General features: G+C 38.5%; 1 long non-coding RNA gene across 1 annotated transcript in view; it reads right to left on the bottom strand.

The window, feature by feature from the left end:
• Window positions 1-12,649, bottom strand: part of LOC309844360 — a 32,110-nt gene extending 19,461 nt beyond the window's left edge. The window contains exon 1 of the long non-coding RNA XR_014300635.1: window positions 12,557-12,649. This is a non-coding gene — a long non-coding RNA (uncharacterized lncRNA). The remainder of the gene's footprint in view (window positions 1-12,556) is intronic.
• Window positions 12,650-26,300: the final 13,651 nt, after the last annotated feature.

Genomic DNA, 26,300 nt, shown 5'->3' with positions numbered 1-26,300 from the left:
TCAGTGCATGCAAGAAGCCTGTGTTCCAGCGGGAAGACGGGAGAGAAAAAAGGGTATTATTCTCAGGTGGCAACTGCTACAGGTATGGTCTAGTCAGAGAGCTCATGAGGTTTTTGCCCAAGGCTTTTGGGTCACTTCCCAAGAAATGCCCACGTTAGCTGCTGTAGGCAGCTCAGAGAGACTACTGGTCCAACTCCACTGATGTTCTGCCCTTCCAGACTCCCAACATTAAACCTCCTTTCTGTAGTAAATACTGGGGATGGCTTCTGCTTTCATGACCAAAACCTCACTTATACATCAAATGCCCAAAGAACAATTCAAATAATAATTTTCAGTTCACATATGTAGTATCTTATTATTAATTACAGTCCCCATGCTGTACATTAGATCCTCGGAAGTTATCCTTCTTATAATTGATAATCTGTGCCCTTGGACCTAACATCACTATACTTCCCTCCTTCCCCCAGCTCCTGGGAACCACCATTCTGGTCTCTGTTTCTATGAAATCAGCATTTTAAATTCTTTTTAGGGAGGGAGTGTATGCCAGGGGTGGAGGGCAGAGGGAGAGGGTGAGAGATTATTTTAAGCAGGCTCCACACCTGGCACAGAGCCAGACACAGGGCTCAACCCCACAAACCAGAGTTCACAACCTGGGCTGAAATCAAAGAGTTGGACATTTAACTGATTGAGCCTCCTAGTCGCCTCAGCTTTTTTTTTTTTTTTTTTTTTTCTTTTTAAGATTCCATGTATACGTGATATACCATACAGTATTTTTCCTTCTCTTTCTGGCTTATTTCACTTAGCATAATATACTCCAGATTCATCCATGTAGTTAATAATATGATACTGTAGACCTGAACAGGGCTGAGAGTAGACCCTAAGCATTCTCACCACACACCACACAAAGTTATCTATGTTAACTACGTGAGGTGATGGACGTGTTAAATATTTTGACCTTGGTAATCATTCTATAGTACATATGTATATCAAATCACTAGGTGGCATACTTTACATATATACAATTACATTTGCTAACTATTCCTCAATAAAGTTAAAAAAGTACTTTTCAGTTCACTGACAGATTTCACAACACATCTTCGACTGAACCTCACAATAATCTTACAAAATAGACAGAGCTGGTATTGGTGATCTTATTTAGCATGAGGAAACTTAGATGCTTCTAGATACAGTTCCCTCCTGAATGCATGTTTCCTTCCTTTTTAAATGAAGAAACAAAATAAATAATAAAGTATACAAAGAAGCAATGCAAGGATTCGCCTACAATTTCATCTAAGTCCTAATTTTGAACTTTGTCTTTGTAGGCAACCTCACTATGGTAGAAGCTTTCTCAACTGGTCCTCCTTTAAGTGACCCACTGGGTTAACTTATCTCTGTAAAGTAGTGACTAATATGCATTGCACACTGATCCCAGGTAGTAGGGATCACACAAATTAAGTTTATCAGGAATCAGTTATGTTTGTTCCCAGTCCTGTTCTACCAGGTACACCTGATACTAGAATTAAATAATTTAATAATTATTACATAAATGTATTAGTAGTAGTATTTACAGAGCAGTTGCTATGTACCGGGTACTGCTCCATACACTACGTAAATTAATCCACTTAACAAGAACTTGGGGTACACATGATTATTATCCTCCTTTTAGATGTGAGAAAACTGAGACCCAAAGAAGGCAGGAAACTTGTCCTGAGTCATACAGACAGTAAGTTGCAGATCTGAACACAAGTCAGGAGTTATTTCTATTAAAACTAAATTAATCACAAAAACTCATACAGATATGCTCATAGCAATAGTATTCATAATTGTCAAAAGTAGAAACAATCCAACTGATAAATGGATAAATAAAATATGGTATATCAATACAAGGGAATACTGTTTAGCCACAAAAATGCATGCCGTACAGATACATGTTTCAATATGAGTGACCTTTGAAAACATTATTAAGTGAAAAAGCCAGACACAAAGGTCACATGATATATGATTCCATTTATCTGAAATGTCCAAAACAGGTAAATCCACAGACATAGGAAGTAGAGCTGTGGTTACCTAGGGCTAAGTGTTTAGAGACAAACAGGGAGTGACTGCAACTAGATGTGGGATTCTTCTTGGAATAATGAATATGTTCTAAAATTGATCACAGCAACAATTGTACAACTCTGTGACTATACTAAAACCACTGAGTTTAGGGGGGAAAAACACAATCAACTTAATTGCTTTGGAAAAATAAATAAGGTGGAAAAATCAATAAAGGTGGTCTACTAAAAGAAACACAATAGAAATGCAAATGCAAAAAGACTTGGAGAAAACATAAACGTCTCCAAGGACCCTAACGTTGGAGTATTTCAAAAGTGTTTTTACCTCCAGCTTCATTTGAAAAAAAAAAAGGAAAACTGAAACCTGGGAACCGGGTGTTCATGGGTGTCGGTACTACAAGAAAGAAAAGGTGTAAGTCCAAAACAGAAGGGGGAAAAGCCCCTGAAGAGGGGAGCAGGGAAAATTAGGGAAGCCTTTAAAGAAAGAGGGATACTGGAGTTGATTAGTGAACGTCTTCCAAACAGTGCTCAGCAAGCAGTGAGAAGTGCAGGTGGTTTTCCAAACAGGGACAGGAAAGCCACACGATCAGGATATGGTGAGAGTTCTGCAACAGGAAGTGGGTATAAAGAAGAACAGAGGGAGGAGATGCAAATGCGCAGATGAGCCAGGGCAAAAATGTCTCGCTAGGGATTATTTTGTCTGTCCAGAAGATGCTTCGAGGATAAACGTCGTGAGGTCAGGAAGCAGGTGGTTTTGCTCACAATTTTATCCCCAGAGCCTCCTCTCCAAGTCCTGACGCATGACTCGTGTTCAGTGTTCAGGGTTTCGGATGCTGAATGTACAGGAAGGAGAAGAATGACTCTGTGATCTTTTTTTTGTTGTTGTTGTCGTTGTTATTTTCATATATATATATATATATATATATATATATATATATATTTTATGTTTGCGAATGATACTTTCAAGTGAAAATCAAAATTGCAAGAGAAAGATCAAAAGGGAAAGGGTAAGTTTGCTGGGACAGCTTGGGATTGAAGAACCTGAAAATAAGACACTGGTGAAACTGTGAAAACATAACTAACTGAAAATATAGGCCCGGAGTTCCAGAAAGAAGGGGGAGGGCTGAGCACACAGGTTTTAGGAGCGCTACAGATGATAGCTACAACTGAGAACCGAAGAGCTGAAACCAGTTAAATCTTTAGGGCCAGGGCACCTGGGTGGCTCAGCCGTTAGGTGTCTGCCTTTGGCTCAGGTCACGATCCCAGGGTCCTGGGATCCAGCCCTATATTGGGCTCCCTCTTTCACTCCTCCTGTCAAATAAATAAAATCTTAAAAAAAAAAAAAATCTTCAGGGAGAAGCAGAGGAATGTCATGGGTTGGATGCTTCCCTGACTGAGCCTCCCAGTCGCCCCAGCATTTTTTTTCTTTTCAAGATTCCACGTATAGGGGCGCCTGGGTGGCTCAGTGGATTGAGCCGCTGCCTTCGGCTCAGGTCATGATCTCAGTGTCCTGGGATCGAGCCCCGCATAGGGCTCTCTGCTCAGCGGGGAGCCTGCTTCTCCCCTCTGTCTCTGCCTGCCTCTCTGCCTACTTGTGATCTCTCTCTGTCAAATAAATAAAAAAAATCTTAAAAAAAAAAAAAAGATTCCACGTATAAGTGAATAAAATAGCTTGCAAGACTGAGGACACACACGGCAGCAGAGAGGGATGGCATTGGGAAGTTCGAGAAGAAAAACATCAATATTTAGGTTTCTAATCCTGAACATACAATTAGGAGGGTCTCCCCGTATTGACTCAAAACTGACATGGCAGCAGAAAGAAGGCTCCTTGCGGCTGTCACCCCAGTCATGCCAACTTATCACCAAACTCTGGATTTTTTTTTTTTTAAGATTTTTTATTTATTTATTTGACAGAGAGAAATCACAAGTAGATGGAGAGGCAGGCAGAGAGAGAGAGAGAGAGAGGGAAGCAGGCTCCCTGCCGAGCAGAGAGCCCGATGCGGGACTCGATCCCAGGACACTGAGATCATGACCTGAGCCGAAGGCAGCGGCTTAACCCACTGAGCCACCCAGGCGCCCCCAAACTCTGGATTTAATCCAATTTCTGGATCTGAGAACCTGTCAGGTAAGCCCTGGGTCATTCCTCAGGAGCATCATCAGCCTAATTGCTAGATTTTTTTTTTCTTCCCAAAGGATACCTTTGCTGGCCTTATGTTAAAATATTGCTGCCACGCATTTTTTTTTTTTTTTTTTAGATTTTCGTGTTAAGTTCAAAAACAATCCAGTAAAAAAGACCAGCTTCTCTGCAAATTAAATCATGATGCTGAGCATGTATCCACAGTAACAAGAAAATAACTGGGGTAAAGACACACACTGCCCACTCAGGTGTTAACCCAATGTGGCAAAGGTGTGTTCAGAGAGTGGGACCTAGAAATGGAGAGCCAAAGGACAAAGAAGTTTCAGCATCTCTCTAGCCCAGGAGGGAGGGAAAGTGCACTGACCAAGTGTCTATTCTCATCCTACAGACAAAACAGGTTTGAGGTACGAAGGCATTCATCATCACTATACCTGTAATTCCTGTAAGGAATAATTGTCAGGATAATGCGATTTCCTTTGTTATTACTCGATGGCCTCCAGCCACGCTCTTTATCTGTATTGTTTCAGTAAGGACCTGTCCCTGGGTGGTAAGCTTCTGGTAAGACTGCACAGTCAGCCAGCATCTCCTCTAACATCTTCCCACAGGAATACACGAATCCCAGAGCAGCCCCCCTACAACCCATGTCCTAGTGGAGTCATTTGCTCTCAACATCAAGGGGCTAAGAAAACACTGATTCATCAAACAATTTTGTAGACTGTCTACTGTGTGTTAGGCATTGTGTTGAGTAGTTTGGACGGTGGATACATCAGAGATTAAAACAGAAGCTGCCCTTCCTTCATAAAGGTCAATGAGAAAGATAGTAGGGGGGAAAAGGATTAATTAATTCTCATATTGTAGAAAGTGTTGTGATAAAAGCTGAACCCATTCCAAACTCACGGGCCTCTTGCTATTCCTCAAAGTGCCAGGCAACACTTCTACCTCAGGGCCTTTGCATTTTCTATGCCTCCTCTTATCTGAAATAATCTTCCCCCTTGTTACCTGTATGACTCATCCCCCTGCTTTCTTTAGGATATACACAAAGTCACCATCTCAGGGAAACCTCTTCTTACCATACTACTTAAAATTTAACTTTACTCCCCAAATTTTCATCTCATTCCCTACTTTATTTTTCTCCAAGCACTTGCCACCTGCTATCATACTATACACTGATGTATTCTATTTCCTGTACTAGAATGTAAGATACGTGAGATTAGAGATATTTGTCATATTAATTGATTAACTCTAAGTCTGTAATAGTCTCTGGTACATAAACTGGTATTTTTCCTAAGACAGACAAAGTGGGAGTAAGGAAGGAAAGACTATTTTAGATTGGGGAGGGGTGGACCAGAGGCCTTGCTGAAAAAGTGATACAAAGAATGTAACAGAGCTAATGATGCAGAAAGGAATGGAAATGTGTGCAGGGCAAAGGTCCTGAGGCAGGGGGTGACCAGCAGGTGCAAGGATCTGAACCAAGGCCAGTGAAAAATAGGGGAGCCCGTGGCCTGGGACAGGGTCCTAGAAGTAAGCAAGGGATCAATCCTGTAGTGCCTTGTAGATCAGAATAAGGGGTAAGGATATGCAAAGACAAGAACTCTGGGGAGGGAGGAAAGGACGTCCACAAACCTTGGCTGCTCTATGGACACGCAGATTAAAGGAAGCAGTAATAAAAGCACAGAGAGCCTGTTAGGAGACTTTAAATATCTCAGGCCAAAGACAAAGATGACCTGGAAAAGGGCCTACAGTGGAGATGAGAGAATGAGAAGAATTTACAGAGTTGTTGGGAGATACAATGAACCGCAACAGCTCATGGATTCTCTTGAGGCATGAAGTATGTGGAATCTAGGTTTCCAGTTTAAGAATCAGATTTCAGCAAAAGCATCCAGAGGTTCCATCCCAAATAAAATGCAAGGACAGTACTATAAAATGAAAGGGACATAAAGGAGACAAACTGCTTGTTAAACCTTTTTAATGTCTTTGAAATCCTCTAACTCCATTAATCTGAGTAGAAGTATACCTGCATTTCCATTTTAATCCAAAACTTTCACTGAGTCGAAGCCGGCAGCCCACGCAGCTAGTCTGTCCATGTCTTTTATTGTACTGAAGAGAAAGATAAGGTGCTCATAGTGTTTCTTACTCCCTCTTCCTTTTGTATGAACCCACTGCTTTACTGATGCTATGTCATTCTTCCTTCTTAGCAATCCTGTTGTGTTTGTATTCTTAGTACTTAAAAGAAAACCAAGGCTCCAGGAGGTTGAATACTTTTCCAAATATCACTGAGCTAGCAAGTGTTGGATCTAGGATTCAAACCCACGCCTACTCATTCCCAAATTGTTTTTCTTGGCTACTTCTGATGCTTTGGATTATTCTACATGCAAAACAGCAAATAGTTCCCATTTCCTGCCCATTTCTACTCTCAAATATGTCATTTCATTATTCTTATAGTACTTTTACTCACATTTAAACTAATATTAAAATAGCTGTTGGTTTTTCTTGAGGGAATGCTGCCTGGACAAGGTGGAGAGAGGAAGGCTAAGAATAAACCCTAGCTTGAGATTAAAGATGAGCTATGATTCCAATATCTTAGAAAAAAAAAAAAAAAGCTCCAGAATAGATTGTAGCTTATTTATTAACCAAATCACATAGAATAGTATCATCTTATTAAAGAATTTTATCCCATGATCTGATTAGAAAAGGAACTCTCCATTGTCATTTAAATAGGAACCCTTTAATTATGAGCAAATGATATTTTATCATCTTATTTTCATCTCTAATGTCTAAATGTCTGTAAAAAGGTATCTGGCTGGAATATAATAGCTCTCAGCCTCAGGATCATCCTTTGTTTATAGGGGTATTAAAGCTTACGCATGCAAAACAAAGGGAGAAAAGTTCCTTTTCTTCGCTTGACTTGGATATAGCATGATCTGATTTTATCCCTTTAGATTGAAATGGAAATGTTTCAAATTCAGAAACACATGGTCGAGTGAAAATGTCTGCACACGTAATACTTTTACCCAAACTCCATATAGATTTCTAGTCTGACCAAAATGAAGCAAAATTAACAGAAAACTGTGGCTTGGGCCATCTTTAAATTTATAAGTTCCGTCAATCAGTTGACACTTCTTTTTAGAGCTTCTTTTATGAATAATATCTAGAACCCTAATATACACACTTACCAAATTTAAAAATGTATATTAATATTAAAGTGAAAAAAACCTGAAACCCTGGGTACTGATCACAATATGCATACTCATTGAACATAAAATAAAATTCTACATGGAATAACTTGTGTTATCTGAAATGACAGCTGAGCTAGTATCCCCCTCACAAGTGTAGATTGGGGGGGAGGGCAGGAAAGAGTATTTTACTATTACTATTTGTAAAATGAAGCGGTGCTATTTAAGTTACCAGAATAGGATAAGGCATATAAACAGATAGTACTGCTTTGGGGCATGATAAATGTGCCTTAATTACAAGTAATAACTAAGGAAACAAAACAACAAACATCTAATAGTTAAAATTGTATTGCTATTCCTTCCATCTAATTCTTTTATTTATTTTTTATTTTTAAAAGATCTTTACTTATTTGAGAGGGAGAGAGCAGAGGCAGAGGGAGAAGCAGACTCTCCACTGAGCAGGGAGCCTGACCTGTGGCTCAATCCCAGGACTGAGCCAAAGGCAGACACTTAACTGAGTCATTGAGGTGCTTCTCACCTAATTCATTCCTTTAAATAAAGATTAAAGACTGTAGCCGCCCCCCCATCTGTGGTTTTACTTTTCATGATTTCAGTTACGGGGGGGGGGCGGGGGGGGATGTCAAATAGGGTCTGGAAGCAGGTGATCCTCCTTCTGACAAAAGTCAATAGTAGCCTAATACAACATCATGATGCCTAGGTCATTCATCCTACTTCTTCTCATCATGCAGGTGTCTTCTCATCTAACGTCATCGCAAGAAAAAGGGTAAGTACAGTAAAATAAGATATCGTGAGGAAAACTGCATTCATGTAACTTTTCTTACAGTATATTGTTACTGTTCTATTTTATTATTGTTGTTAATCTCTAACTGTACCTAATTTCTAAATTAAGCTTTATCACAGGTATGTATGTACAGGAAAAAACTCAGTATTTATAGGGTTTGGTACTATCCATAGTTTCAGGGGGGTCTTGACCAGAATCCCCACTGATAAAGGGGACTATTGTATATGAAAAAACTTGTTTCAGGTTCGTAAGAGAAGTGCAAGTATATGGTCTTCCACAAGGTGGCGAAAGCGTGCCATGCGTTGCTCATCTGTGTTGGCTAAAAATGTTTTACTAGTTCCTCCTCTTCCTTCCGTGGTCAAAGCAGTTTCTGTTATAAAGAGTTCACACTTCAAAAAGCCATCTTTTTCTTAGGCAATGCTTGCTGGTACACAAGCTATGCACGTTACATGCAAACATACAATGGAATCAGGACAATTCTAAGCAAATAAAATTTCAAACCTATTCAATAATCTCTTCCGAAAGACTACAGTTATCACTTTGACTTTATTGTTCTGGACTCTCTCTGAATCCCAGTGCAGTAAATATCTTTGCATTTCCAGTTTTAAAACATATTTTACAAAACGTGTTTAGAAAATTCTCCTTCACCAGTGTCTCAGGGTAATATCAACACTGTTTCCTAATAAGTGCAAACCAGAGGTCTTCAGAGGCTTTCTGATCTGAAATGGCCAGAGGGAAGCTACTTTTCTTTACTGTCCAAAAATCCATAAAGTAACTAAAATACCACTTTAAAAGAGTTTTTTTTGGGGGGGGGGGCGGGCACCTGGGTGGCTCAGATGGTTAAGCCTCTGCCTTCGGCTCAGGTCATGATCTCAGGGTCCTGGGAGGGACCCTCCTGTTGGGGCTCCCTGCTCATCCGGGAGTCTGCTTCTCCCTCTTCCTCTGCCCCTCCCCCATGCTTCTGTGTGCTCTCTCTCTCTCAAATAAAATCTTTAAAAAAGAGGGTTTTTAAAGGTAAAATATTACCTTCTGTACCTGGGTCTTCCTTAAAAATACAAACACTTCTGTTAGGGTAACACTAAGTCTCTAGCAGCCCTACTTATTGGCTGTATGACCTTGGGTGAATTACTAAAACTCTCTGTGTTTCAATTTTCCCATATGTGAAATTCAGGAAATAGTAGAACTTACCTCACAGCTGTTCTCAAACTGCAGGCGAGATCAACCCTTTCATAGAAAACCCCTTGCTCAGAATCTGGGATACAGCAAGGACCCAACAAACGGTAGCTTTTGTGAGGATCATGGTGAACAACCCACATGCTTCTTAAGTAATCTCTATGTGCAGCGTGGGGCTCAAACTCATGGCCCCCAGAGCAAGAGTCCCATGCTTTGTGGACTGAACCAGCCAGGCACCCCAATGTGACAAGTCTCTTAAGGGATCCTTCACTGGGGGGCTGAAACAGGGCAATGCAAGAAGAGAAGGGAGCAGTGGGGGAAGACTTCAAAGCACATTCTGAATGGCCATTTTGTTCAGAGGTGACCTGTATGCTGCTCTGACTCACTTTCCAGCACGTGAGTCCCCCTAAAACTTCCATTTTAGGGGCTCTTTTTGGTTTCTTCTCTTTATCCCACCTGCATCTACTCAACAAGATGGTCAAGCTCAACCAAAAGAAGAAACCTAGCCTTTCTTTTTGTGGCTCCTCACTCCAATTTACAATTTAACCAAATAGTCCCATGGGACTAGGGATTCTGCAGGCACTCGGTATGGGACTGTCCGCTCTGGCATCAACAGCTTAGAAAGCTTGCTGTCCCCCAGGCTCTCCATATATCCAGGCCAGGGTGCAGTGCCTAATACTAGCAGGGAGCCCGACTGCCATCTCACCGTCAGTCCTGTCTCGCCGCATGTTGTTACGTTTACACACAGGGGCCACTGAGGAGCCTGATGAGGAAACCAGAAGTAACCTCCAGAGCAAAAATAACTCGAATTTCATATACTGTTATTCACTATATAACATAATAATAAGGGCAAAGAGTTCATGTTTTAAGGAAGGTGACTTCATTTTTCTCTCTTTATAAGATACTTCATATAATTAAGCTAGCAGTAAGTAGAATAAAATTAATTTTTTTTTAAAAAAAGCTATGTCAAGGGCACCTGGGTGGCTCAGTGGGTTAAGCCTCTGCCTTCGGCTCAGGTCATGGTCTCAGGGTCCTGAGATCGAGCCCCACATTGGGCTCTTTGCTTAGCAGGGAGCCTGCTTCCCTTCCTCTCTTTCTCTGCCTGCCTCTCTGCCTACTTGTGATCTCTGTCTGTCAAATAAATAAATAAGATATTTTAAATAAATAAACAAATAAATAAATAACCTATGTCAGACCCAGCCTCCTGATTTTCAAATAAGAAAACACATTTGTCACTTTTATATCACTCTTTTTGCCAAATATTTTTAAAAATATGTAAGAGCAATGGCAGAAGAAATAGAGTGAGAACATTACATAATTAAGGTGGTGACAATATCATAATCCTGAGGTGAAACCTGCTGAGTGAGATTGGGCCATTGCATATACGATTTCAGGGCTGGGGATCAGGAAGTAGAGCTAGTTGTGTCAACGCGAGAGAATGAAATGCTCTAGCTTTGAGGTCTCCGCTATGACCTTTGGAGTTCCCCAGACTTTGTAGAGGGTCCACATGGCAAAAATAATTTTCATAAAAATGTGAAGACACTGTTTTGAAATTGAAAATTCTGTGGAATTTTCCAGAAGCTGTGTGTCATGTGCTAATGCCATCATTCTGACAGATAATGAACGCACTTGTGTATTCTCATGCTTTAAAAAGTTTTCAGCTTTAATTTCTAATATGGTAAATATCAGTAGGCACAATTCACATTAACAAAAGTTCTTATGGCCTCCAAAGATTTTTACATAGTGAAAATGTTCCTGAGACCAAATGTTTGAGCACAGTACTCTAGACCATGTTCAACTTTTTGCACAGCATTAATGACTTTGTCCATAAAGTTTTCAAAAGAATTCTCACTCTCGATTTTTTTTTAAGTCCAAATTTCTAACTGAAAACTGCACTTATTCAAAAAGTTTTGGAGACCCCTGTATCTAAAGCTTTCCCTCAAGCTACAGATGAGTTGCAGGATTACATAATGTCAATCCAACATTTTTGGAAACTTACTGCATATTATACATTCCTGATTATTAAAGTATTCCTATAATTTCTAGCTATAACACTAAGCTGAAGTAAGAAACAGAAAACAAATGTAAACACAGCAATGTGAATAGATCTTTAAAACTTGCTGGATTTTTAAAGAGTCAGAAAAAGTCTACAACATTATATCATTTACCTAAATTATAAATACATGCACACAAAACAACAACTTGTATTTAACAAGATACAGTTACATGCAAGATTATCAACATCATGTCATTAAAGAATCCTATGGGGAATGGGAGGGTCAGGGGTAAATGGAATAAGAAAAGACTTGTCAGAGACAAAGATAATAATGTGCCATGAAAGAGAAATATAAGTTCTCACATCTCTTGCTAAGGTACAGACAGACAGAAAAGGAGAAAGAAAAATAAATTACTACTAACCCCCCTATTCAGGAATTATTAGTGTTAACATTTCAGTGTTCTTTATAGTCTTTTATCTTTTTTCATTTTTTTCCTTCTAAATAATAAACATTTTCTGTACTTTTTACACTTACATAATTAAAATGTGCCTTGTTAACACTCATTCAAAGCAGCTTCAGCCACTCACAGTGTTCTTGTAACAAGATCCATCATTTAAAACCATTCCCCAACTGGCACTTATTTGTTTCTAATAGTTGCTATTTTCCATAATGGTAAAGTAAACATACGTATTTCCATGCCTGCTTGCTTAAGATAAATTCCACCAAATATTTTTTTTTAGGGCAGAGGGATGAATTTAGTTACATTTCTTGATATAAATCACAAGCACTTTCCAGAAAGAATATACCAGTTTTACTCTCCCCATCAGGTAAGACAATGCTGTCTGACTACAATCTAAGCGAGTCTCAGAATCTCCCTTTGTTCTTGTCATTCCCATTTGATCAGAAAAACATGGAATCACATTTGTTTTCTTAATTTTTATTTTCTTGGGTATTTATGAGGTCAAATCTTCTGTCAAATTTTTTTGGCCATTTGAATTTCTCCTGTTAGGAACTGTCTTGTAGAGAACTTAACACAATGTGTCCCAATATGTCAAGACATTTTTAAAATCAGAGCATTCTGGTGTAGTAAAGTGTAATTGTTTATTAACTAGCCATATGTAAACTATGACAATCAATACAATTTGTAACCCAAATTTTAGATCAAGTCTTTGTCTCCTAATTTAGGAAATCAAGTTAAAAAAAAAAAAAATCTTACATGCTTCATGCTGATTATTCTCCATTTGCTCCCAGATCCATTCTCTGCTCTCCTCTGCCCTGCTCTGTGCACTGGGAAGCTGACCTCTACAAAAGGCATCACCTATACTCACTCCCCTGCTTTCTGGCTCCCAGTTTGGCCAATGAAGGTTTGGCCAAGGAAGGTTATTGAAGATTACCAATAGGAGGTCAGAATGCAAGAGGGGACAGGTTGAAGTGCTTAGTCCTCCTGCTTCTTCCTGCTTTCACTCACTTCTGGCATGGTTACTAGACTGGCTAATGGTCAACCGCTCCTCGTTTACGCTTCCAACTCTCCGCTGGGCTCCGTAACTCTTTCTCCCCCTGGGCCCTTGGCCTACCACCCTTGGTTCTTTTACATCTGGCTGCACCTCTGTAAATAATACCTTCATTAAAACATTTCTTCAACAGCTGCAGCTGAATGTCTGGTTCTTGCTAGATCCCCAACAGATACAGAATTAAATTTACTATTTAATTTATGTTTAGGATGATCTCTGATATCTGACTCAACAAAAACATTCTATTCAACATTAGCTAAGTGTTTACCTTGAATCTGGCCCAACAGCAGAGTCTGGGGATACATAATTCACCTTTCCTAACTCAGACAAGTTCTTTTTTTTTCTTTAAAACCCTTAATATTTTCCAATTTCCACAGCATCAAATATGATGATATTTAAAACTCTCCATAACAGACCCCTTCCTTACCTGCCTGATTTGAATCTCTGACTCCCTACCTACGCATCCTGCGACTCACTGTGCTGATCTCTGTCTACTGAATACATCAAATTTCTTCCCTACCTTCAAAATATTGCTCATGAAGCTCTCTTCCCACTAGCTATCGCCATTTCACATTATTTTCTTCCTCCCTAAAACCAACCTATTTTTTTAATTTAAATTCAGTTAGCCAACATATAGTCTTTCATTAGTTTCAGATGTAGAGTTAGTAATTCATCAGCGCTCGTCACATCACATGCCCTCCTTGCCCATCACCCAGTTACCTCATCCCCCACCCCCCTCCCCTGCAGCGACCCTCACCTAAGAGTCTCTCATGGTTTGTCTCCCTCTCTGATTTCTTCCCGATCAGTTTTCCCTCCCTTCCCCATGATCCTCTGTGTTATTTCATATATTACACATACAACTGAAACCATATGATAACTGTCTTTTTCTGACTCACTTATTTTGCTCAGCATAATCTCCTCCAGTCCCACAGATGTCAATGTAAATGGTAAGTATTCATCCTTTCTGATGGGTGAGTAATATTCCATTTTATATATAAAACATAAAATGGAATATATATATATATTCCATATATATTTATATATAAGTATATATATTCATATATAAAATATAAAATGGAATATTACTCATGTATATATAGGTATACACACACACACACCGTATCTTCTTTACCCATTCATCTTTTGAGGGACATTTGAGCTTTTTCTATGTTATAAACATTGGGGTGGCAGTCAGAATGTCTAAAAATTAACAAGTCAGGAAACAACAGATGTTGGCAAGAATGCAGAGAAAAGGGAGCCGTCCTACACTGTTGGTTGGAATACAGGCTTGGTGTTGCCACTCTGCCAAACAGTATGGAGGTTCCTCAAAAAGTTGGAAATAGAACTACTCTATGATCCAGCAATTGTACTGCTAGGTATTTACCCCAAAGATACAAATGTAGTGACCTAATGTTTAAAATACTGTTCTTTTAGGGGTGCCTGGGTGGCTCAGTGGGTTAAAGCCTCTGCCTTCGGCTCAGGTCATGATCCCAGGACCCTGGGATGGAGCCCCGCATCAGGCTCTCTGCTCAGCAGGGAGCCTGCTTCCTCCTCTCTGTCTGCCTCTCTGCCTACTTGTGATCTCTGTCAAATAAATAAATTAAAAAAAAAAAAAACTTAAAAAAAAAGTTAAAATACTGCTCTTTTAATTACAACCCTTTTCAAACTTTGAACATACAGTGGTGGTTCTTATGTTTTTCTCTCAATCATTAATCTGGGGCCTTAATCAAAGGCAGTTAACATGTTTCATGCTTATATCTTGGGTATCTTCGCTTCCCGGTGACAACATGTTTTTTTCTTTAATTCTTTATATTCTTTACCAAATTTGGCATGATACTGAACACACAACAGTGTCCCTGAGCATCTTTTTAGCTAAATGTGAGAAAGGATTTGGCTAATATATAAAATAATAAAATACGAGTAAATGAGGTTTAGGGGAGAATTTTAAGGGATAAGTTCTGAATTAGCATATAGTATATTAAGTATATGATTTAATTTTCAAAGATACATGAACTGGTACTTTGTTTAAAGTAATTAATAAAAAATAAATTCTTCAGTCTTCAAACACAATTAGAACCACACACATCACCGGCGTGCCTATTCATACAGACACTGACTAACGTAATCTTAAGGCGATTTCATAGAGTTATCATTTTGAGATGCAAATGATACCCATAATGAAAGTAGCTACGCTACCACAAGAAACCTAGGCCCAAGTTTTTCTCTTCAAATTCCAGAGCACCTATCTTTGTGTGTTCAGAATGTGGAGGATACAAGGGTCTGCCATTCACTGCTGAGTGCTGACTCTGGTCAGGTTCACGCTGACCACCATAACCAAAAGCCTCTGCAGCTGCCTCCTAAGATTTCCCCAGCAGCTCTCACAGCTGCACTATGAAATGCGGGAGGCCTCAGGGAAAGCACAGCTGTGCTCCCGGTCACAGCTGCGCACCAGGAAAATGGCTGGGTGGGGCTAGACTAGCAAATACCACCCATTGTTACAGACCCAACTTAGGGAGACCCAGTAACTTGGTGTGCATAGCACGCGGTACCTTTGAGGTTGGTAGCAAATGGCATCAACACACAAAGTTGTATAATGAGCTGCTGTTCAGCTTCAAAATGGAGAATTAAGTGCATATTCTCTCTTTCCCACACAATACACCCCCCCACACACACAAACACACACACACACACATTTGCTCTACTTTGTTTTGCTTCTTTGTGAAGTTAATTCACTGGATTTTCACTTGAAATGACACTAGTTTGAGTCTGCATTGACCCTGAAGAAAGCTTTACCCGCTGATCAGTTATCCACCCCTCCAAAAAAGAGGCAAGAAGAAAGTGAGCTTAATCTTTCCATGTATGTAGCCAAGAAAACACAAACCAAAATTGCGCTGATAATAACCACTAACTCAGCCTGAAAGTAACAACTAAGTTTTCAAGATAACTACAGAATCAACATTTATTCAACAAAATATTTCTTGCATATCTGCAATGTGCAAAGCACTTAGAAACAAATCTGAGATTTCTTTTTCCCCATTAATATAAAGGAAGAGGCTGAAAAAGATGACTGGTAAAAAAAAAAAAAATACTTTTTATATTAGTGAATTTAAAAGCACAATCTGTATCACTTCAAGAAAAGATGTCTTCCATTTTTATATGTTTTAAGCAAAAATTATTTAGGCTCTGGTGAATAATCTTTCACATCTGCACTGTTTATATCTGCGTGCAGTTCATATCTGCCCTGCTACTAGTATAAAAGTATTATATACTAATGCTTTGGGAAATTGAAGAAGTATTTATGGGTTTAATTTATTCTGAATCTTACATTTTTCTAAGCTGTAAAACAACATTATTTTACTTGGGCCTAGCATTCCTTCATGAATGAATCCCAAATGCATTACAAGTTTAAATTATTTTTCTCAAAATCTATTCAAGGCAAAGCAATTTAACGACGATTTCATATACAGGTAAAGTGATACATGTAAGTCAAATGACATAAGTGTTGAAAAAGTAAATGGAGATACTAGAATTGTAAGATTTGAAAACAAAGGATCCATGTTTGCCTTCTTTTCGATCTGGTAACTACTCCCCGTGGTTTGCTAGCATGCTATCTGGTATTTGCCTTGCCTAAAATTGGTGTCATGGCAATTACTGGATTTATCAGGCTGCACCGTGTATCACTGCCTCATGTGATTTTTATCTGAGGTGCGTGAATAGTGTCGGGGTCAGGGGGACGCTAGCTATCTCAAACTACAGCAGAGGTCTGTGTCAGAATTTATCTATCGATGTTCATGCAAAGAGTTAGGCAGAGGGTCATGCTTTAAAAATCAGATGCATTTCTAGAAAGATTGATAATAACTAGTGTTCAGTTACATACACAAAGAAGACATTCATGTGGCAATGCCCACATTTTATATGTCTCAACTGACAGGAACATTTTTTTCCTCTGTTCTGTATACACATTCGGGTAGTGTTGCCATTATGAGTTCATCAGTCATCCCATTAACAAAAATATTCTCTTTCCTGCTTTTTTCCTGGCATAGGCCATTCCCTCCTTCCTTCCTTCCCACATATGTACTCTTCCAGTAACTAATCTCTACAACTCTGGCAGTAAGAATCTGAAATGTTTAGTGTGAGATTTAAAAGAAAGATGGAAGCATAAGTGCCAGTTTTTTTGCTCTACAGTACAGAATTAAAATCATATATCACTCCTTCCCACAAAAGCCTTTACTCATTGAATTTATTTTAAACGTAACTATCTCTACTAGAAATAACCACGTTGCTACGCATCAGATTGTAGATGAGATCGGAAGAGCAAACTAGTGTAACTCTAGCAAGAACTTTAACTGCGCACTGCTTTGTGAATGAAAGCATTATGGGGATGAATATTTTGACACCACTGAAATAAAAAACCTCGAACTGCCGCCTCTCTCTCAAACCAACGATCGTGCCATGGGAAGTTATAACAAAGGTCAGAAAGGAAAAGAGATGTTTATAACTGGACCTTCATTTAGACTGATGGAAATGAAAACATGCACCACCAACCCTCTTCATAGTAAAGCCTGGAGAACAGTGATTTAATGAAGTAATTAAATCCAGTGGAGAATCCATGTTTGGGATATGTACGAGGTGCTTTCCCGTTACAATTAAGGAGACCCAGGTAACGCTCAGAGTGGAAACCTAAGACTTCACTGACTTGAATGAAACTCCATAATAAACACAAGTAGGAACATAACGTGGTAAAAAATGGAATGGTATACCAAAGACACAAAATGATCAGCAAACAAGGCAAGTGAAGAAAGTACTTGGTCTAGAGGAGAAGACTTGAAATTTTAATTAACCTTGTCACTTAGAAGGTGATTGTGAGCACATATCCTTTGCATATTTTTATGCACATTCTCATCAATGGAAAAAAAAAACTTACCTCTAACACAACACATTACACACGCACATATATATAAATATATATGTATGTAATACATAATATTACATACACATATATAATAATACACATATATCACATGTGTGTATGTGTATGTATGTATTAGATAGACACCCTGGTATGTATGTATGTATGTATGTATATTTTCTTTGCTAAAAGAAAATCTTCCATAATGGTTATCACTGTCAAGTACTTAGAATGGATGACCATAAGAGGTAGTGAAAATGTATTTTTAGTATTCTATTTTTCTTTATCTGCCTGAATAGATTTAGATCCAAAGAGAGGGATGAAGTAGCTAAACTTCAGTGTTTTAAGCTAAATTATTAGGGATATAATAATGTTCTGAATCATAAGATCCTGAAGGTGAATCTTACCAGTCAAGAGAGCAAATCAGAGGCTTTTGTTACATATTGGTCCACAGGACTCTTTAGTCCTTATGGCTTGGCCCTTAAGGACTTACTTTCCACACTGTTTATAAGAAATCCAGAAGAGACTCACGTAGTTTACTTAGTGCACCTGGACACTCAGTGGCTCAAATCAACCTATGCAAATTTCCCATTACATTAAAAAAATAACTCTTAATCTCACAAAACAAACTGAGGGTTGCTGGGGGGAGGGGGTTTGGGAGAAGGGGGTGGGATTATGGCCATTGGGGAGGGTATGTGCTTTGGTGAGTGCTGTGAAGTGTGTAACCTGGTGATTCACAGACCTGTACCCCTGGGGATAAAAATATATGTTTATAAAAAATAAAAAATTTAAAGTTGAAAAAAAAAAATAATAGTAACTCTTCTAAAGGTTAAGGGTAGCTTATAGGTCTAAAGTTTCCAGCCAATTCTTTGTGTCTTTCACCCTAATTCATCACTAGTTTGCCAACCACTATTAAAACACTTTCACATCTAAATGTAAAGGCCCATATCCTGACATTGATCCAAGTGCGGAACTCCCATTGAAGTCGATCAGAGTGTTGCACAGAAATCAATGACAGGATATGGACCTCAAAGTTGGACCATCTCTCCCCTGGAACCTTTTCTTTTTTTTTTTTTTTTTTTCATTGACACTCAGAAATTTGAGAGTATTACAAGAAACAAGATACATAAAGCAGAGCATGTACTGATGAACTCTATGGTTCACTTTTTCTTCTCCAGCAAAGTTTATTGTGGGTTAAGAGCCAGTTGTACTTAGGGGAGGGGAGTACTAAAAGTGCCAACTTTCAGCAACAATGTGCTAGACTAGAATTTCACCTCACCTGTAGGTGAGGAGGCTTTGTTTAACCATAGCCTCTGTTTTGGCAGAGGCACTGCCTTATAAACTGTATGAGTTATTTTTCTAGCTCTAATGTCTAAATTGGCGATCGTAAAATATTCTACAAGTATTCTTCCTATTCAAAACTTGAATAATATTAAACATTTTATCATCTTATTTTTAATAGCAAACTATATGAACGATTCTGCCATGCTAACAATGCAACAAATAATCCTTTAGATTTAAATTGAGTCCTTCTTCCCGCGAATGCAAAGCATTTCAGGCATACTAAAGGTAATTATTCTATTTTTACAAATAATCTTAAACAGTTTTCAAAGATCTTTAAGAAAATGTAAGCATCATAAAATTCCTTCTTTCCTTACCAACACTGGTATATCCCCATTCAATTCATCTACAAATGTGAGGAAAAGAGAAGTCATAATACGCATTTGGTCCATTTCAAGTTTTAAATTAGTCTAAGATTAGTTTTCTGAAAGGACAACTTTGATTTATCTTGTTGCTCACAAGATGACGCCAGGTTAAAGTGAACAAGCCCTTACTCACCTTGGTCTTGATTTCCTTCTAGGTCAACTGGATGGACTGGCTAGAATCAGTGATGCTCACATTTTAGCTGGCTTTAGAATTCCCTGGAGAGATTATTAAGACACAAGTTGCTGGGCCCCACCCCCAACTGTTTCTGACTGAGTAGGTCTTCGGGAGAGCAAAGAATTTGCATTGTTAACAATTTCCCAAGTGGTGCTGATTCTGCTGGTCTACAACCATATTTCCAGAACCACCAGTCCATGGACCTCAACCTTGAGCAGGTGGTAAGAATCAGATGGGTAGTTTACCTAAATTGGGCTGCCCAATTCCCTCACCCCAATTTCAATTGAACAGGTCTGGGGTGAGGTCTGGGTAGTCTATTTTTAAGGAATAATGCAGCTAATCCTAATGTGATTGACCTCAGGACACTTTTTAAGAAAAATCTGCCTCCTGAGTCCCTTCTAGCATGTGAAGGGACTTTTTTTTTTTTTTTTTTTAAAGTCAAATTAGAAAGGCTTAGACAGATAGCCTAGGGACCATAAACAGACATCAGAGACCAAGACAACACAGAGGTTATGCCATAGCTGCCCTAGTCAAGTAACACCTTGGATTCTCTGTTTAGTGGCAAAAACTAATGACCAGACCACCTCCCACTACAAACCTATCCTTTGTAGCATTTTATGTATTTATAATTATATAATTGCTCATTTGTGAGAATGGATATAATATCTATCTTGGCAATAGCAATGAGATGACCAGGTTCCATCATTCTAAAAAAATTACCATTATATCTATTAAGTTTGACATATTGTAACACATTTGGGTTCAGGTTATTTTCTTTGGTGTGGAAATAGTAGATGCCTTCCTTCCTACTATAAGGAGAAATCCTACAGATAGGAAGAGAACTTAGTAGGATTTATAAAATTACTTTTGAGTATGTTGACTAAGTGTCTAGAAAGGTGTAATAGTTACCTACATCATTAACAAGATTCTATACACATGTTAGGATTATAGAATCCACTTCTCCTAATTTATTATTGGTTACATGGAAAAAAAGTTAATTCACAGGAACAATATACACTTTGCCTCACTGAGACCTCTTGCTTGAGAAACCAGAAAACCATTTAACACCCTTGGCCATTCTAGTTCTTCACAAGAGCACTGTTTGTGAGGATCATAATTTTTGACTTAATAGTGAAATAAAGGGTTCCTTCCAAATTCAGGGCATCTGTTCTTCTGGTAAGTCACTGAATCTGAGAGAATAAAATTTTCTGTGTTTCAGTTCTTCATTTGCAAAGAGAAAACGTGGTTGGAATAGGAGATTTCTAGGGAAGGGTTCTTCCAGTTCCAAATTTGACTGAGAACTACAAAGTTGACCCAAATGACTATCATGTGAAAAAGTCCATAATGAAATATAGTTTATATTTAATATTTAAGTGATATTACAAATTATTTCATTTTTGACTCAGGCTCTTAAATGCCTTAATATTTCTTTTTAATCTGAAAATAAAATATTCCTCTTAGGGTAAATCTGATGTTAAGTGTCCTTAGTACAAAACAAAAAATTGCAGTAATAATAAACAAATAAATGTTTCTCTTTGAGATCTGGATAAAATAAAGTATTCCTTTGTTTTGACTATTTATTAGTATTCTTCACATTATGATTACCTAGTAATTAGGGCTTTTTCATTAATCAGAAAGATTGGGCATAGAGAATTACTTTATCTGATTATTTGTATATTTTTCATATACTACATAAGTCCCTGTGAGTGCTATAATTGTAACCCTTTATAATTGGCAGGCATTAATTACTAAAATTGTACTAGAATTTCCATATAAATTCATATTGGGGCCACATGAATACTGAGTACATTCATTATGTTTAGAATACTGATGGGAGAAATTAATTTCTACCTATTAAAAATGCAAGAATTTGTATGAATATGATAAGACTGAGATAGCAGATTCCTAAGTTCTGTGTCACAAGTAATAGGTCTGTGTATGTTCAGGTGTATCAAATATAGAGCAGTTGCTATCCATTTACTAAATTAATCCAGTCCTCTCTTACTAATCCAGTTGGATGAGTGGGAAAGGAAGGAGGCAATAACCAAATGGAGAGAAAGTTCCCAGCCATGGATGGCCATGACAGAGTAAGATATGTCACAGTTGTCCTCAATAAGCTCATCTTTTAGACATCCCTATTTCTGCACTTCTACCAAACACTCAAGCATACAACTCAAAGTCATTTCAACTTCTTATACCATGGCACACATTCCACAGACTCAACCTCCATAATCTCCTTTTAGAGGACAAGTCCTTAATTTAGGGCTCACGAATGGTGTCACTATATCTGTAAATCTGAAACCGTATGCAAAATTGCAGACCCATTTTATGGATAGTCCTTCTGAGGAATCAGTCTACAGCTTTTATCAGATTCCCAAAATTAGGGCTATAACTCAAAAAGTTGAAGGGTCACTAGGCTGAATGGTTTTAGTCTTACTCAATTCCACTGCCACCAAGCAAAGCCAGGTCCAGTGTTCCCTCTTTTCAACAGCAGGGTTCTTTCCATCCAGTCTCCTGGCTCCCATTTTTTGTCTTCTTAATCTATCTCATCTGGTGCTGCCAAAGCCATCTTCCGGAAGATCATAATCAGTCATGGCAATTCCTCCTTCTAGGGTTCACTAACTTTTAGGGCTCCCCCAGAGCCCACTGAATAAAGTTCAAATTCATGGGTGCATATGCTCCATCTTCCTCATCTTTGCATCCTGTGTATCTAGCTAGTTCAAGAGATTCTGGCTTTGGAGTTCTCCTAATGTCAGGAAATTTGTGTGGTCCAGCTCCAACCTCTCTTCAATGCTATCTGCCACCATTTCCTTTCAAGAAGCCTATGCTCCAACCAATTCAGTCTTTGACCTTTTGTTAGCAGCCTGAGCAGAAAGCATGTTTTCTCTCTTTCTTTGCATCTAATCATGTTTGTTTGTTGTTTTTTTTTGTTGTTGTTGTTTTTCCCCCCTTTGCCTGAGGTGCCCTCCTGACCCACCCCCCACCCAGATTATTTTTGCCTGATGAAATCTTATCCATCTTTCAAAGCTTTAAAAAGAAAATACTTAAGAAGGCTTCTAAGCTCTGTCTCCCTGTGAAAAACATTCATTTTCTTCTCTAAACTCTTTGTACATTGCTGTTTCAGATGATGACAAGCAGGCAGTGCTGATTTTCCTGAGGAAGAATGTGAGGTTCAGACAGGCAGAGACAGTGGCACAAGCCCACAGAGCCAGTGAGTGGCTTATCAAGACTGGAGCTCAGGGGTTTGGACTTGATCTAAGTCCCTGCCCGCCACACAAGGATGCTCCTTTTTTGGACAAGAAAGTGTTTCTTTTAAGCAGTTATAATCTTGCTGCTTTATAATTCTAAAATACCAGCTTTGATATTTACTATCTGTATGGCTAAGTACTTTATCTAGTTCTCTCATCTGTACACTGAAGGTCTAGATGTAGTGTTCTTCATGCTTCCTTCCAGCTGTGAAGTTAGAGTTCCTTCCACCACCTCATCCTTCTGGGTCTCCAGCGAAGAAGGTAACTTCCCCCAGGTTCTCCCAAGTTTCACCCCCATTCTGCATCTAAGTAAAGTCCAGTTTCCAATAGGTGGTAATTACAAACATAACAGAATCAAAGAATTCACACTTAAAAAAAAATCAGACTTCATAAGGATAAGAACTTAAAGATAGTTTAAAAAATAAAACAAGATAAAAGATCCTTTAAGACATTTAAAAATTCAAATGATTAGGAGGGAAAAAGGCGAATCCTACAAATCTGCTACTTAATTTATGAAGTTTTATTACGGGAAGCACCCATATGTTTTTTCATTGTGACAAGTATGTCTGGAAAATAAGGTTTAAATCCAAAGTGGGGGAGAGGGGTGCCCCTGGGTGGCTCAGTGGGTTAAAAACTCTGCCTTCAGCTCAGATCATTATCTCAGGGTCTTGGGATCGAGCCCCGCATCGGGCCCTCTGCTCAGCAGGGAGCCTGCTTCCTCCTCTCTCTTTCTCTGCTTGCCTCTCTGCCTGCCTCTCTGCCTACTTGTGATCTCTTGTCTATCAAATAAATAAATAAAATATTTAAAAAATAAAAATTAAAAAAATTAAAAAAATAAATCCAAAGGGCTCTGAGTTCCACCATCAAAATCAAAAGTGAAATTTTTATCTTTCATTCTTAATATTCCAAATGTAAACAGAAAATAACTCTTCTCCCCACCTTGGGATAAATAATAAGACTCCATTCTGATTCTTATTCTTTCACATATAGGTTTTCAAAAATGAACACCTGCTAACAAGTTACGCACACAGCAAATTGACCCACTCTATTTCCATTTTGTTTTGCATGTGCTGCATTGTAGTTTCATCTGGTTTATATACTGTACCCTAAAATTCATCTCACTCCCCTCAATTCCAACACAAAGTCCTGGGCAAAATCTGACATGATTACTGGGTTCTGTAATTCTCTTTCTTACAGAATTCTTTCCTTTAGTAAATTTTATGTGAAACACAGCTTAAAAGGCCCACATTCATTCCTTAATAATAGCAGTTTGTCAGGTGCACAGTCTTCGAAAGAACATGCTTTGCCCTCTTTAAGGGCAACATACACTAGAGGGAACAATATGTTCTGTGTTCCAGTAAGAGGGTAGCAGAATTAAATAAGGAAAAGTTACTGGGTGAGATAAGCCCTATAGAGAAACAAACTGGTCCACTTATTAGTCAAGAGACCAAGTGAATCCCTTTAAAGTCTCTAGATTTAGCAGAGGAGACAAAATCTCATGCTTTCTAAATTTGTTTCACAAATTTATTACTTTCTCTCAGGATACATTGATTTTCAGTTGACTTGATATCGGGGTCTTTAAATCAAATCTAACTTATTGTGTTTTTCTGTCATATAGAAGGCTGAGCAGAACAATAACAGGTGATCATAAGGGAAATTAATCCTCAATGTCATTTTAAAATACAAACATCCTTATAACTGAAAAAGCTGCCCCATTCTTAGTAGTAATTCGCTATTATATTCTCCCAGAAGAGCAAACAATAATGAAAATAATGTGATAACTTACTAAGATAAGGTGAGGCCTAGCCTCGTGCAAGTAGGTTATGTTTATTTACATATATATACACACATACAAATATATGTGGATATTAGGGATAAACATTATTTACCCTCTTTAAAGTTTTAATATATATATGCATGTGTATATGGATCCATATGTAATATATTATTTGTAAATTCATGTAAACTCATATCATGAACAGAAGAAGATAACTATGTTTCGAACCGTGATGAGCTCCATGCCAACTGATGGTGCTCGATTCCTGCTAAGCCTTAAACACAGGCTGACTCACTGTCCACTCTCACAACTGCTGTCATGTAACTGCAGGACTGTCACTCAGTTCTGATCTAAACTAGAAGTTGTACCTGGAACCGAGATATTAGGGCCAGATGATATGTTAAAGATAACTGTTGGAATCTTATAAAGTAACTCCTGGAGTCCAGGGGTGATAATGTCGAGGCACAAGAAACTTAATAAATGTCACGGGGGCTATGCAAGACCTAGTAGGACTTCACCCCAGACAGCCAAAATACCCTCCCCACCTCCTAAACCCAGCTCCCTCAAGAATAGCAGAGATGTCCCGCTCTCTGCACTTCCCGGATTTTCCGTCCCTGTATTCGGTCAGCTTCCCACAATAAAATAGACCGTGCATGAAATATATGTGTTGACGTGCCCATTTTTGTCAACTCTCTGCAGAGCTAATCTACTACTGGGTTTAATTAAAAACACATTGGTTTAAAAAAAAGAAGAAGAAGAAGAACCAAAATAGCATCAGTTCAATAAACCGTACGGGTTATGAAGTTTCTGTACACCTCTCAGAGACTTTTAAGTGTAAGGTACAATTTATATTACATAAAAATGGTAATTTAGTTAAATTCTACCAACTTTCCACTGGCCTACCAAATATTTTTTTTTTCTCTTTTTGCAAAGAAATCTGATTCTCCCTTGGGACTAACGCAAGTTGAGCATTTAGAGTGATAAAACAGTTGAAATCATCCAAATTTTAACTCTGAATGAATTGTAGCTTTTAATGAATGAAATGTTTACAGAGACCCAGAAATGGAGCTGAAAGGAAACTGCAGGAAGATGGTGAGAAACCCAGTGAAGAACGTGCCGTACCAACTGACACCAAGCAGCTAAACAGGCTCAGATGACAAATGTCTTTATTGCAAAGATGAAAGCGTTGAAAGATGGGAGCTTTGGCTTTAGGTTGGTTACAGACCTGAACCCCGAGAGAGAGTTGGAACCAGGAGGCAAATAAAAGGTAAAAAAGAGAATCGGAGCAAAGGCTGAAGGAAGAAAAGCAACAATAGTGCATAGAAAATCCAAGAATTTCCAAGCTAATGAGTCTGGATTTTACTCAGTCAGAAATGAGAACCCACTGAGAGTTTCTAAACAGAGGGAAAAACGCGCCATTGTAAATTAATCTGTAGAAGGTTTACAGAAGGAGCAGAGGTAAAGTTAAAAGGCAGGAAGCTGTTACATTTGTCCAAGTGCAAGGAAACAAGAGCCTAACCTGAGCCAGGACAGCAGGAATAGATACATGTCAATGAATGAAAGAATGAAGCACCATATTTTAATGTTCGTGATTTTACCCCAGGAGGGCTGTTATTCTTAACCCATGTAACTATAAAT

Source organism: Mustela nivalis (assembly GCF_964662115.1).
Source record: "Mustela nivalis genome assembly, chromosome: 11".
NCBI classification, from domain to species: Eukaryota; Metazoa; Chordata; class Mammalia; order Carnivora; family Mustelidae; genus Mustela; species Mustela nivalis.
The sequence above is the reverse complement of the archived record's forward strand: the minus strand, read 5'-3'. Positions and strand labels throughout refer to the sequence as shown.